Here is a 14176-nt window from a genome sequence, read left to right as displayed (position 1 = left end):
GAGATACCCATGGACAGAGAAGCCTGGTGGGCTGCAGACTGTAGGGTCGCCAAGAGTTGGACATGACTGAAGCCAGTGAGCATGCATGCATGCATTGCTTTTCAGATTCTTTTTTCTTACAGGTGATTATAAAACACTGATTAGAGTTACAAGATAGTGACTATAGTTTCCTGTGCTAGACAGTAGGTCCTTATTTATTTAATATGTAGTAGTGTTTCTATTGGAGAAGGAAACGTCAACCCACTCCAGTATTCTTGCCTGGAGAATCCCAGGGACGGGGGAGCCTGGTGGGCTGCCGTCTCTGGGGTCACACAGAGTCGGACACGGCTGAAGGGACTTAGCAGCAGCAGCAGCAGTATTTCTATGGGCTTCCCTGGTGGCTGAGAGGTTAAAGCGTCTGCCTACAATGCGGGAGACCTGGGTTCGATCCCTGGTTCGGGAAGATCCCCTGGAGAAGGAAATGGCAACCCACTCCAGTATTCTTGCCTGGAGAATCCCATGGATGGAGGAGCCTGGTGGGCTACAGTCCACGGGGTCTCAAAGAGTCGGACACGACTGAGCCACTTCACTTCACTTCACTTCAGTGTTTCTATGCTAATCCCAAACTCCTAATTTATTCCCCCTTTCCCCTTTGGTAACCATAAATTTGTTTTCTATCTCTGCCACTCTATTTCTGTCTTGGAAATAGGTTCATTTTTTAAAGATTCCACAAATAGGCAATATGTCATATGAAATTTGTCTTTCTCTGACTGGCTTACTTCACTTACTATGATAATCTCTAGGTCCATCCATATTGCTGCAACTGGAATTATTTCATTCTTTCTTATGGGCCAAGTAGTGTTTAGAAACCCACTCCAGTATTCTTGCCTGGGAAATTCCATGGACAGAGGAGCCTGGCGGGCTACAGTCCATGGGGTTGCAAGAGTCGAACATGACTTAGTGACTAAGCCAGTATTTCATTGTGTGAGTACCTACCTATCTTCTTTATAGAGTTTTCTAGACTTTATATTTATCTCACATTTTTCTAGGAGATATCAGTAAAATGTTCTGGTGATGGAGTGTATTTTGAAATTGGTTCCTTATCTGCAGCCAGTTTAACCTAATATTTGGCGATTCTTCGCTGTTTATTAATTTTTGTTACACAGCCAGATTAATCTGGGGTGAACTGTCTCAGAAACTATAAAGGTCAGCTCTCCATTTCCTCAGAGTAAACCTCATCCTGGAGGGTAAGATGCCCTAGTACAAAGGCTTCCCTTCAGAAAGCTGGGCAGGGACCACAGTACAGACCCCACTGAGGGCTCCAGGGTCTCCAGCTCCTGCTCACCCTCCCAGGTCGTAGCTGGTTCAGCACACACAGGGAGAAAAGCTGGTGAGATAAAGAGAGCAAACACACACTTTATCTGAAGTGACAGGGCTCTCCGATTAAAATGGCCTCAAAATATGTGTTTTTCTGAACAGTTCTATTTCTATTAATAAGTGAAGAAAAAGGCTTAGCCCTGAAGGCAGCCGATTTCTCCTGCAAACTGAAGACCTAATTCAACGCATCTGAATTGGATGATTCCATCTCTGTTGCAAGCAGGGATGCTGGAAGAGGGGGAAAGAAGACCCCCTCCAGGTGGGCTGGTGCACCTGGGCAGTGAGGCACACAGAACAAGGGTGACAGGCATCCTCTGTGACGCCCAGGCAGTGGGAGGTGCCTGCCTGGTTCTTGCCTCTGATGCCCAAGGACAGAAGTGTCAGGCCCTGGCCAACCCCATTATTGCACCGTCCTCCCTTGGAGAGGGGAGAAAAGATGAAAGTGAGCACTCGGTGGTGAGAGTGGGAAGAACGGAGTCTCTTCTTTGGGAGCCTCCCCCTTCTGTGGGGGGAGCAGACGTCACCCCCCCCCCCCTCCAACTGATGTTGCAGTTTGCATCTTGATTGTCATTCCCACTTACCTACATCTACTGTCTTTAAATGACCCAGATGTTGCTCAAGACCCACTTCCACGTTGACACCCTTCCTGTTTTCCAACGACCTGTCGGTCATTCTTTTTTTGTAACTCTTTTATTTCAAGGGCATCTAGAAGGGAGGAACTATAAACGTGTGAACCTAGTTCATCTTTTTGGATTGAAAAGTTGGCAGGAGGGGTGAGAGGCAGACTCTGAGGGAGCCCAGGGGAGGCAGAGGATGTGATCAGCAACTCTGTAGCTGGGAAACTCGGGAGAAGGCAAGGGGTAGGGTCCTTCCTGTCTTCAGAGATTTGACATCCCCAGTGTGGAGACAGCACAAGTACCTGGAATCATGGGAGACTCACGCACGGGTATTCAGTAGAGATGAGCTCTGCTTCAGGGCGAGGTTTACATGCCTGTTAGTCATTTCAGCCTGTGCTTTGTTATGACCACCATTCTAGAATTTCTGTATTCTCTTTTTCAACTTACTTCTACTCATCTTCAAAGGAAGGAACTCGATCCATGTCCTCTATGGAAATCCTTGCAGACCCTTGTCATCTATACTAGCAAGGAGCCCAACACATGTCTCTGGAAAGAATGCCTTTCGTGGACTGGGACACAGCCATGGGCATCCTCGGCTTCCCTTTGAGGAGCAAATGAAACTCCTCTTCTGAGAGAGTTGAGTGCCCCTGGTTTGCACCATCTTTTTGACACTTGGTTGTTGTTCAGTTGCCCAGTCGTGTCTGACTCTTTGCGACCCCACGGACTGTAGCACGCCAGGCTCCGCTGTCTTCCATTGTCTCCTGGAGCTTGCTTAGACTCATGTCCATTGAGTCGGTGATGCCATCCAACCATCTCATCCTCTGCCGCCCCCTTCTCCTTTTGCCTTCAGTCTTTCCCAGATCTTTTCCAGTGAGTCTTCCTGATGGCACCTACATAGACTTGGCCTTCCAACAGGTGCATCCCATTGATTCCTGGAGGTGAGGGGATCGCCACCGAGTGCTCCTGCTCCTCTGGGGCGGCTCCTTCCACTGCCGTCCTGACTCAGACAGGCAGCACCGCTGTGGTTCACTCTGCTCCCGCCCTGGGAGGCCTGCCGGACCCCCGGGGGCAGAACGGTACCTGCTGGTGTGAATATCCATGTTGCCTCATGGCCCCTTTCAGCATCTCAGTTCTTCCAATACCTGTGTTAATTTCTTGTAGTAAATTCCCTACCCTGGTTTCTTTTTCTGACTGATACAATGGGTCATCTAGTTTCTCAACCACTTATTCATTGTTAAAAAAAAAAGATAATTGTCCTGCTTCTACATAGCAGGCACTGTGCTGGATGCTGAGCATTGAAGAGGGAAAAGGGGAACAATCAATGTCTGTTGTCTTGAAATTCAGTGACTGAAGGTGTGCGTAAGGGACGTCATTCCTGCCTTGAGCCCTGCCATACCCGCAGGCACTGCATATTTTGGACATCTTTGTGTTTTGACTCCACGACTGGGGACGCTCCCCAGGGAGAGAATCTCAGAGGAGACATAACCGTATTTCCACCAGTGGCTAAATGTTAGATTCTTTTTTTGCAGGTGAACACATTGTGCAGCATGTGGGAATCTCAGTTCCCCAACCAGGAATCAGACCTGTGCCCCCTGCAGTAGAAGGGCAGAGTCTCAACCGCTGGACCAAAGGGATGTCCCTAGATGTTGGCTTCTTAACTGGACTTTAGTCCTGGTTCTAGAATGACCGCTGAGCAGTCACACCTGAATGTGATGGGAGGTCGAACTTTTACAGGCTTCCGTGGTAGCTCAGACAACAAAGAGTCTGCCTGCAATGCAGGAGACCCCGGTTCGATCCCTGAGTCGGGAAGATCTCCTGGAGAAGGAAAGGGCACCCTACTCCAGTATTCTTGCCTGGAGAATCCCATGGACAGAGGAGTCCGGCAGGCTACAGTCCATGGGGTCACTAAGACTCGGACACCACGACTAACACTGTCACTTGAATGTGAACTTTCACATCGACGCTCATGGTGTCCTGGAAGGAGCATGCTGAGTGGATGGAGAGCCAAATCATGCCCCACTACCCCAAGTCTTGCCACACGTTCAAGAATATAGCATCCTGCAATCCCTGTATGTTATTGGGAGAGAAAGGTTCAACGTCATTGCTGAACATTTTTAGCAGCCAAAGCAAGTGTTTAAAGTGGAGTGACACCCTCGAGACAGCCTTGACCCAGTCAGAATGCCAAGTACCACTTATGAGCCATATCTTACCCACAGCAGGCACTCCTGATGGGAACCGGTTTCAGAAGCTGGGCTGGGAGGACCTTCGTCAGATACTGCTCTGCTCTCTGAGCCGCGAGTCTTTAGGCAGACCACACTGAGGCCCCACTGAATCTCTGTCCTCACACGATTTGATGGATCCTGTAGCATTTATCAGCCTCTGAAACTCCATGCCTGGAAGTGACATTTCCTTGGAATCAAAGCCTTTAAAAGAGGAGCGTTCGATCTGATGGGCGGGTGATTTATTGGGCTGCTGGACTATTTGGAGTTTTCTGACTGGTGCAGCTGCTGCCTGGTGCCCTGGGTGATGATAGATGATGCTTTCACAGGGAGCCTATCTCAGAGAAGGTCTCTTGTGGTCTGGTGAGCTGGCTATACAATTTCTTTGGTGTAGAACAAAGTTCTTAATGTCTTTTTTTTTGAGAAGAAGACATGGGCCTATTGAGAATCTGATAAAAGCTATGGTCCCTTTCACTAGAAAAATGATTTGCACATCATTTTGTGTGTAGTTTAACTTAAACCCGTACATCCAATGGGCCCCGGAACAAAGACTTCTGATAGAACACATGTGGCTATTGTGTGCTGAGAGGTGTGCTGTGATGAACGGCGTATCTGGCTTGGCCTCTTGGTGTATAAATTTCACACATCCTAAAGAGTGGCAATGGCTGAGCATTCACAGTCACCCCAAGCTACAGTCTGTACCCGGTAGAGAGGCCCCGACTTCTCCACGGCACAGGTGTCTTTGGAGATGTCTTGAAGTGAGTGACGTCTGGGTCTATTTCATCACCATTTCCATGGTCACTTCTATTCCCATCACCACACAGAACCTGCTCTTGTCAAATTTGCTAGCAACCTCAGTCTCTCCAAAGCAGATGGCGTTTTTATTCCTTTCAGGACAGCTCAGCAGCCTCTGTCTGACCCGGGGATTGCCCCTTCCTTGGAACGGGTTTCCTTCTTGACTTCTGGCAGGCTCTTTTCTACTTCCCTGGCCTCTGCTCCTCCATCTGCTTCGTTGCCTCCTTCACAAACGTTGGCACATCCTACAGAGTTTTCCTAGGGTCTTCCTTCATCTCGGTCTGCATTTATTCTCTAAATAGTTTCATCCATCTGGCAGAGGGAGACCGGATAGATGCTGGTGATTCCAGACCTGTCCACTCCCCTGAGTTCTGACACACACCCAATCGCTTACATGAATTCCCCACTTGGTGAATGCTCATCTCAAAATTGATAGGTGCAAGTGAAGTTCTTGATGGCAATGAGGTGCCATTTTTCTGAAGAGAGACTGGAGAGAGCCTGTTTGGGGTTCCAGTGGGGAGATGACTGGTTACCAAGCTAACCATTTACCACCCTTGATTTTTATTCTTTCCTCTTATTTTGACCGTCTAGGCCATCTGAAAATTCAGCGTTCGGCCTCTGAACAGATCGCTGTTCGGTTGAAACTCTCTGTTCCTGCGACTCCAGACCAGGCTGCCTTCCCCTCTCACCTGGAATGATGCGCTGAGTGCCTCCTTGCTTCCTCCTTTATCCCCCAGCTTGCTGCCACGAGCTGCTCCAGTGACTTTTCACAGACACAAGTCAGATTCCATTATATCGTTTACATTCTCAAACAGGGACTCTTTATTGTTCTGATGAGATAAATGCACCTCACCTTGGCCTCTGCAACCTCCATCATCGGCTCGTCTCATGCTCTCAAATCCTGGGCTAATGTTGGAGCCAGGATCAGGGGTTTCTATTTTTCCAATATGCTAGGCTTTGCTCTGGGCCCAGAGAAGGATTCCAGAAAAAATATGACACCACTTAACTCATTTTCGCATGTGTGCTGCCTTCTCCCTCCGAGCAGGTTATCAGCCCCTGTGAGCAAGGGCTCCGTTTTACGCTTTCTGTCTTCAGCCTCCCCACGTCTGCCACCAACCTGCTCCCCTTGTCTTTACCTAGAATAGCATCTAGTGTTATTCATTTAACATGTTGTTTTCTGAGCACCTCCTGCTTATGAGGCTCTGCGTTAAGTACTGGGAGTTTAGTAGACTTTATGTTGAGATGATTTCTCTAGGTCTAGAATTACCAGCCATTGCACAGTAAGGATGGGAATGGGAGGTATTTGCCGTAATAAATGTGAGATGTGTCAAAGCAAATTTTCAGCTCAGGTAGAATTTTGTCATCCTAATGAATTCTGAAAACTATTTCAAGTTAACTCTGTTGCTTTGGATTAGTAATTCACTAAATGGTGCCTTAGTGGCTTGCAAGGGTAAATATGATTTCCCAAAGTGCTGAATTCACTCCTACACTGTAACTGAGACGATCAGACATAATGGAAAATAATGATAGTCCTAACTCAAAGAGACAACGAGCAAGGCAAACCCTTGCTCTTCTTCCTTCCTCCTTGATTAACATTTCCTACGCAGAGTTTTGCCCAAAACACAGCAGTACAATGAATCAAAGAATGTTAGGGGAGAAAGGATTACTATTTTAGCAACAGATTTCTCCTTCTTGACTTAAAGAGACCAACCACCCATGTTAGACGTGAGGCTGTTTGTGTTCAGGTGTTCTATTTGGTGTGTCTATTTACCTGACAGCTTTGCTTCAAACTTCATTTTTTGAGGAAAATTTTAAAGCAAGTCTCACCAGGTTATAACCACCAACTTCCTGCTAAGGCAAGTGGATTTAGGGATGGTTTATCAGTATAGCATACATGATGCATTGCATATACTTAGTTTGTAGAGGTGAGCGAGCAAGAGGAAGCATGCCTTGTATACATTTTAAGCTATTAATTCTAGACAAGCATGCAGTTTGGTTTATCTTAAATGGAGTGGGGCTATTCTGCACTGGTTGAAAATCAGAACGGGCTTATGGAAATAAGTAGCCTGGTGTCAGTTACTTTTAAAAATTAGTATTTTTTCCCTTTTCTGCTTAAATAAAAAAATAGATGCAGGGAAGAGGAAATTTAGGCACGCCTGAGCTCTTTCCTTCTGTCCTGCAGAGAAGCCTGTTGCAGAGGCCAGAACCCAGGGCCTTTCGATGGAAGGGGTCCTCAACCTGAGAACTACGGAGGGTAAAGCTTGTGCACCTGGGGGAATTCCATGTCTGATAGTCAGTCGTGAACTGCCACGAAGAGTGAAATCGGCTCAGTCTTGTCCGACTCTTTGCAACTGCATGGACTATACAGTCCTGGGATTCTCCAGGCCAGATTACTGGAGTGGGGAGCCATGCTCTCCTCCAGGGTATCTTCCCAACACGGGGATTGAACCGAGGTCTCCCCCACTGCAAGCGGATTCTTTACCAGCTGAGCCACCAGGGAAGCCTGTGACCTGGAGGGGAGAGACAGACAGACACGCAGACAGGAGCCTCCAGGTCAGAAGGCTCACTTGCTTTGTCTGTTTTCAGCAACACCCCTCAGTGGCTGCTGAGACCCACAATAGGAAAAATCAGGGCTCACCCCGGAGGCCAGACAGGAAAACACTGGGTGAAAGTGGTTATATCCAGTTCTCAAGGCCCCAGGTTGACAAGATGGCCAGGTGCACCCCAGAAAGTGGGTGGGTATACATTTTTTTTTCCAGGCAAAGCTCTCACTTGTATTTTATTTATTTAAAAAAATTTTTGTTAGAGTATAGTTGATTTACAGCGTTTTGTTATTTTCAAGTGTACAGCAAAGTGAATCAGTTTTACATACACATACATACACTCTTTTTCAGATTCTTTTCCCATATAGGTCTTTATGGAGTATTGAGTAAGTCCTTATTAGTTATCTATTTTATGTATAGTAGTGCATATATGTCAATCCCAATCTCCCAGTTTATCCCTTGCATCCCACCCCCATCCCCTGGTAACTATGTTTGTTTTCACATCTGTGATTCTATTTCTATTTTGTAAATAAGTTCATTTGTACCATTTGTTTAGATTCCACATATAAGCAATATCATATGATATTTGTCTTTCTCTGTCTGACTTACTTCATTCAGTATGACAGTCTCTAGGCTCATCCACGTTGCTGCAACTGGCATTATTTCATTCTTTTTAATGGCTGAGTAGTGTTCCATCGCATGTATGTATCACATCCTCTTTATCCACTCCTTTGCCGATGGACATTTAGGTTGCTCCCATGTCCTGGCTATTGTACATAGTGTTTCAGTGAACATTGGTGTGTGTGTATCTGTTTGAATTATGGTTTTCTCTGGAGATGGGTATAGAGTTTCAATGTTGCAAGGCGAAAATGTTCCAGGTTCTGTTGTACAGCAATGTGAATATGTTTAACAGTGTTGAATTATACACTTTAGAGCTGTTAAGATGGTAAATTTAATATTCTGTATTTTTCCTTTACCTCAATAACCAACACACACACACACACACACTCAGCCTCTAACTCAGCGCCTTTTGCCTGCCCACATGCAAGTCACTTGTGACGTGGTTGGAAAATTTCAATATTGGTGATGATTTAAGACATAAATGTTTGCAGATTGCAAGCAATAGAGGAATACATTGGTACATGTCAATGGCTTATAACTGTACCTGGTCCATAGTCAGTATCAACAAACCTACTTGTGAAGTGGTCAAGCATAATGCTGATGGTTGACAGCCTTGAAAGCAGGCCCATTCTTTTGAAAACAATACCAGAAATACTCTTACAATATACATAGATGGAGATGACTCATCTTCAAATCCCTCCTGTCATCTCTGATGACACTGAGTTGGGAAAGGATTGCAGAATGACCTCTAGACCCTTGCAGAGAGAAGGGGCTTGACAGAAGAAAAGAAAGGGTCAGTGCAACTGTGCCAAAGTTGGCCGAGGACATTAAATTCTCTACAGGTTTCACAGCTCATGGTGATGTTGTGGACCCTTCTGTCAGACTCCGGATGTGTAGGAGACTCAAACTCCTTCCTCGAGAGAGGAGGGGATTCCTGTAGCTCCGACTCAGGCTCTGTCGGCCGGGGCAGATGAGGACCGTCCCACAAGTTTCAATCAGGACTGACACTGCGAGCTTTGGGGAAGGCAGTGTGAGCTCTCTGCGGGCTCTGAGAGCCACCTCTTGAGGCAAAAGGTCACATGGCCCTCAGCTAACAGAGATACAGATGTGGAACAGCTGTGCCTTGGAAAACAGCACACTCCACAGGCAGCTGGGGGAGCTCTGCTCAGCTGTGGTCTGAAGCCGTTTCTAAAACAGCCGCCAGGAGATTACTCAAACTGGGGTCTGAGCACTTGATTTTTATTCAAAGGGTCACAAACTATACTCAGTTGTGAGAAATTTTGCTCAACGCTAGGTCATCCCTTTTTTTTTGCATTCATGATGCAAAACAATATATTGAAACTCAGAGCATGTTTCTGGCATAAAGACACGAGTTTAGTGTAGTTCAATCAACTTTCCCAAATGTATATAGACTCAGAACATACTTTTATCACAGCACATTATAAATAATATTTGGATAAGTTTCTCCAGAAACATTGAATTAAGTAACCCCCCAAGTCCTCAAGCTCATTCAGTTGCTTCCATACTCAGAGCCTCAAATCGATCTAATCTTATCTACAACTGCTTTTCTGTGGAAATCTTCAGATGGGGAGAGAAGGTTGCTTCCTTTTCCTGAAATTCTATGTCTCTCTCTCTCTTTTTTTTTTTTTTGGCCAATATTTCAAGTTCAAGGGTCGTTACTGCATCTTTGTTCAAGTTATAATTCTCCCAGGAATTTTTCTCCACCATTAGCAGTTAAACTTTAATGCACAAATTAAGTACTTATCATCTATAAAGGCTTTCCTAATTTCTTCTGTTATTTTGTTAATAATAATGGTTAACACTTCATAAACATTTGCTATGCACCATAAACTCTACCTAAAGCCCTTCTTATGCATTATTTCACTTAGCTATTAGTATTCTATGAAGATCCCCTGGAGGAAGACATGCAACCCACTCCACTATTCTTGCCTGGAGAATCCCATGGACAGAGGAGCCTGGCGGGCCCCATTCCATAGGGTCATAAAGGGTTGGACGTGACTGAAGCAACTCAGCATGCATGCACATTTTGTGAAGGTGGGTGTGTGATAAACTCTCTCAACCTCAGCCCCCTGATCTATAAAATGAGCAAGTCCTTACCTAAGGCCCTGCAGCTGGTAAGGAGCAGCTGGTAAGAATTCAAACTTACTTCCCTCTGATCTGACAGCCTGCCCTCTAACCACTATGCTGTACCTCATCTCACAAAAATTATCCTCTCATCCACGTCCTACAAAGGTTTTGATCAGCTGCTTTTGGAATTTTGCTATTTAGTACCTTGAAAATTCACTGCCTTATAATTAATAAGTTGCAAATTCAGAGCTTAAGTCAAGATGGTAGGAATCTCTCAAGAAATACTTGCTGTGTCTTCCAGGTAGTTGGGGGTGGGGGGGTGGGGTCAAAAGAAGCTTTCTAAATCCTCATCTCACCACAATACAGAAGAAGAGTCTATAAAATTACATAAAGCCTGGGACATTGGCACAACTAGAAGACAATGAAGGCACAAACTTCAAGTTGTTTTTAAGTAAAAATAAAATCTCAGTAAGCACTCTCTCAGACTCTTTTTGCAAACCTTCTTCATAGGCAAAGGAGTCTGACTCAAAAAACAAAATGAAACCAAACAAAAACATTGCCCAGAAGAGAGAATAGGGGAATGAGCAGCAGGTATAAAATCATTCTAAAACCACAACCATAATGATATCTAGCCTAATTGTGAAAATACTGGAAAAATTTGTGCTAGTAGACCATAGCACTGATTACAGGGAAGAGACTTAAAATATATGTGATTTGAGGTGGTAGTCTTCAAAAAGCATAGTTTCTGCTAAGAAAAAGACAAAAAATAAGGGCTAGGCACTTTTGGGATTTGGGTGGGAAAAATAAAAGGAACGAAAGTAAAAATTAAAGTCCTACAAGACCAAAAGTAACATAAAAAATAGAGGGTGCAGAACCACTCCATGCATCAGTAAGAAGTACATGCATTAAAGAAACCAGACTATACAGGCAGAAGAAGACATCATGCCACGAGAGTAGAAATCTTGTAAACCACCACAAATATCAAACTGAATATTGTGCATCTGAATAAGTCTAAACAAAGTTACCACAAAAATATGAAAAATGAGAATTAACACATTTCCATTGATGGAACTACTTCCCTAGAGACACCCATGGAACAAAACTAAGAAGTGCTCCAAGTGAATTAAATAATTTCCAACACTTATGATATGAAGAACCACCTTGAATCAGAAATAAAAACTTAAAAACAAAAATGGGCAGAAAAAACAGAAAGAAATGAAGAGAGTAATAAGAGGCATTGAAGAAATGCAAGAAAACAATGCAAAAATAAGATAAAGGAAGAAGTAAAAAGAATCAAACAGAAAGAGGTTTGTTTGTTGGGAAGATCAACAAAGAAAACACATGTACATAACCAAAATCACAAATACAGAAAACAAACAATGGAGCAGAGTTAAAGTGTAAATTGTAATCCCAGAAAACTTTACAGATATAAAAAAGACCTGAATTTATAATTGAAAGGGTTCACTGGTTTCCTTAGAAAGCAGAGTGAATGATTAGATTCCCAATATATCCCAGTAAAGTTATTAGACTTCAAAGATAAAGAAAAATATTTCAAAGTTTTCAGGTAAAAAAGATTAAAATAACTTGCAAGAGCAAAATAGTTAATCCGTAATTATAATTGTCAACACAACGTTAGGAAAAAAATACACAAAGCAACAATGGAGGAGAATTTAAAAAAACTCAGTGGAAGAAAGTATGAGAAAGGCCCTTTATTTTATTTTTAATCAACCTGTCTGTGAATCATCAAGACTATAGCCAATGGTTCCAGACACTCAACAGCATGGGGGACCACTTCTCGAATTCAAGAGAGGAGGAGCTTCATCTCAAAAGAGCGGACTGGGAAAACTCAGAGAACACGGGGGAAACGGAAACAATAAGAGACATCAGGTTGCCCTCCTAATGTCAAAGTAGAACTGACACCTAAAAGCATTAAATATGGCAGGCAGGAACATTTTAAAATGCTACAGAGGTCATATGTAATAAAAATATTATGTAATTATATTAATTGGTATATTATATATGTGTACATTAGCCAATTAACCAGTGTTATGGAGCAACAATTACAGAAGAAGCAAGGAGCTAGAAATGCCAACACGGAGGAGATGTTAACACATCACTTTCGGTAAGGACAGGTCAAGCTGACAAACCAGTAAGGGTACAGAAGACTTCAATGATAAGGGGCCGCTCATAGCGCGGGAAGGAATGCAGATTGGCAGAAGGAAAGTGGCTGCCATGCTCTTGTGACTGAGGCCCCAGACAGTCCTGCTAGGAGCTGGGCTGTGTCTTTCAGGTTTCTCCCAGCTTGAGACAAGGAGGCTCAGTCTTTGGGTTTCTCCACCAACAAGTCCCTGAAACAAGTCCCCAGGGTCATAACCTCGGGTAAGGCAGTTCCATGTGGCCAAGGGCGATTCCCAGTGACTTTGAATCTCATCTGAAAACTTCTGCCTGCATTCCAACGGGGAATAGGGAGCCACTGCATGTTCTTGAGGGGGAGAAGGGTAGTATGGATGAAACTTAGAGGAAATATTTCTGTCTGTCCTTTACACTAAGCGGAATAATCGGAAAGAATCTGAGTTCCGTGCCGTAGTCAGCATGTGGGTCCACGTGGAGCAGTGCTTCACGGCCGAGCTGCCTTTTTTACATCAGCAGAGTTAACATTTCCAGTCATGCTTAGTTATTGCCCCTAAAGACACTCTCCATGACAGTGCATTTGTCTGCTGCTGGTTAGGCAAATGGCAAACCGAGGCGCCTGCTCAGGGAAATTAACGCCCTCGTTTGTCATCAGCCTGCAGAGCGGAAGCACTGGCTCCCTTTCTTGCTGATTGAGGATGGTTTTGAAGAGAAGAACCGATGGGTAGAATGCTTCTCCTAGAAGGGAAAACTGATGAAAGGAATTGACTACCCAAATCTCGCTCATGTTGGTGAGATGGTATTTCTGCTCACATTAAATGAGCTTGTCAAAATAAATAGGGAGGTGCGCTCGCTGTGGGTGGTGGGAGCTACGTCCTTAGTGGAGGAAATCGATCTGGAGGTGGAGGGTCTGTTTCTGCTCCAGGCAGGTAGGTCTCCAATCTCACGCATGTCTTCATCTTGCTTAGCAGGCAAGCTCCCGTCTGCCTGGGCTACAATTCCTGTGTGTCTCCAGGGGCAACTTCCGTCTCTTCTCCTGGAAGTCAGAGTGTCCTTCTCTGAATTTCTCCCACCTGTATCTGTGCTGTGCAAGTTGGCACTTAGCTGATGTCGTGTCCTCTTTCTTGTGTAATTCTCACACTGTCCCTGGTGTGTTAGCCTTACCAATTAGACGATCTGACTTTTTGTGGCCATTGATCAGATTTTACAGAAGACCTGTATTCTCTCTCCTGCATGGAGCACCATGCTGGGGAAGCGATAGGGATGTCATACATACCTGGTGATTGGTAAAGCCTGGCAGGCATAGGCTGCATCAGCGTTTTGCTGCCCAGCAGTCACTGTTTTCCTTTCTGAAAATAATACCATGGGATAATAATCCCAAAGTTTTGAGAGGTCACTCAGTCCTCTGTTATTGACCCTGGGTTTTTTGTGAGGTTGATCGTTCTTCAGCAACGATCAGTTAACCTCATTTTTGTTGGCATAGTAATTGGTGGTTTGTTCAGGGATGGCTATGTAGCCTAAGACAACACCGTCAGGGTAAATGTCGAAGGCTTTTCTGGGACATGAGTTAAGCATTACACCCAGCTTATATCCTTGGGAGCTACTAGTTGCCATCATGTGACCAGGAGGAGAACCAGTATTAAAGTAAAGGCAGAATAGAGAACGATTTGAGAACATAATTGAACTGTTGGACTGAGGCCTGACTGTGGAATTTCTAGTTGAAGATCTTTACTATTTAAACTGGTTTGAACCATGTCTTTGTTCTGAGCAACCAAACAGATGCAGGAGATCCTTCATAAATATTTCC

Source organism: Odocoileus virginianus, chromosome 1 (assembly GCF_023699985.2).
Source record: "Odocoileus virginianus isolate 20LAN1187 ecotype Illinois chromosome 1, Ovbor_1.2, whole genome shotgun sequence".
Taxonomy (NCBI): domain Eukaryota; kingdom Metazoa; phylum Chordata; class Mammalia; order Artiodactyla; family Cervidae; genus Odocoileus; species Odocoileus virginianus.
The sequence above is the reverse complement of the archived record's forward strand: the minus strand, read 5'-3'. Positions refer to the sequence as shown.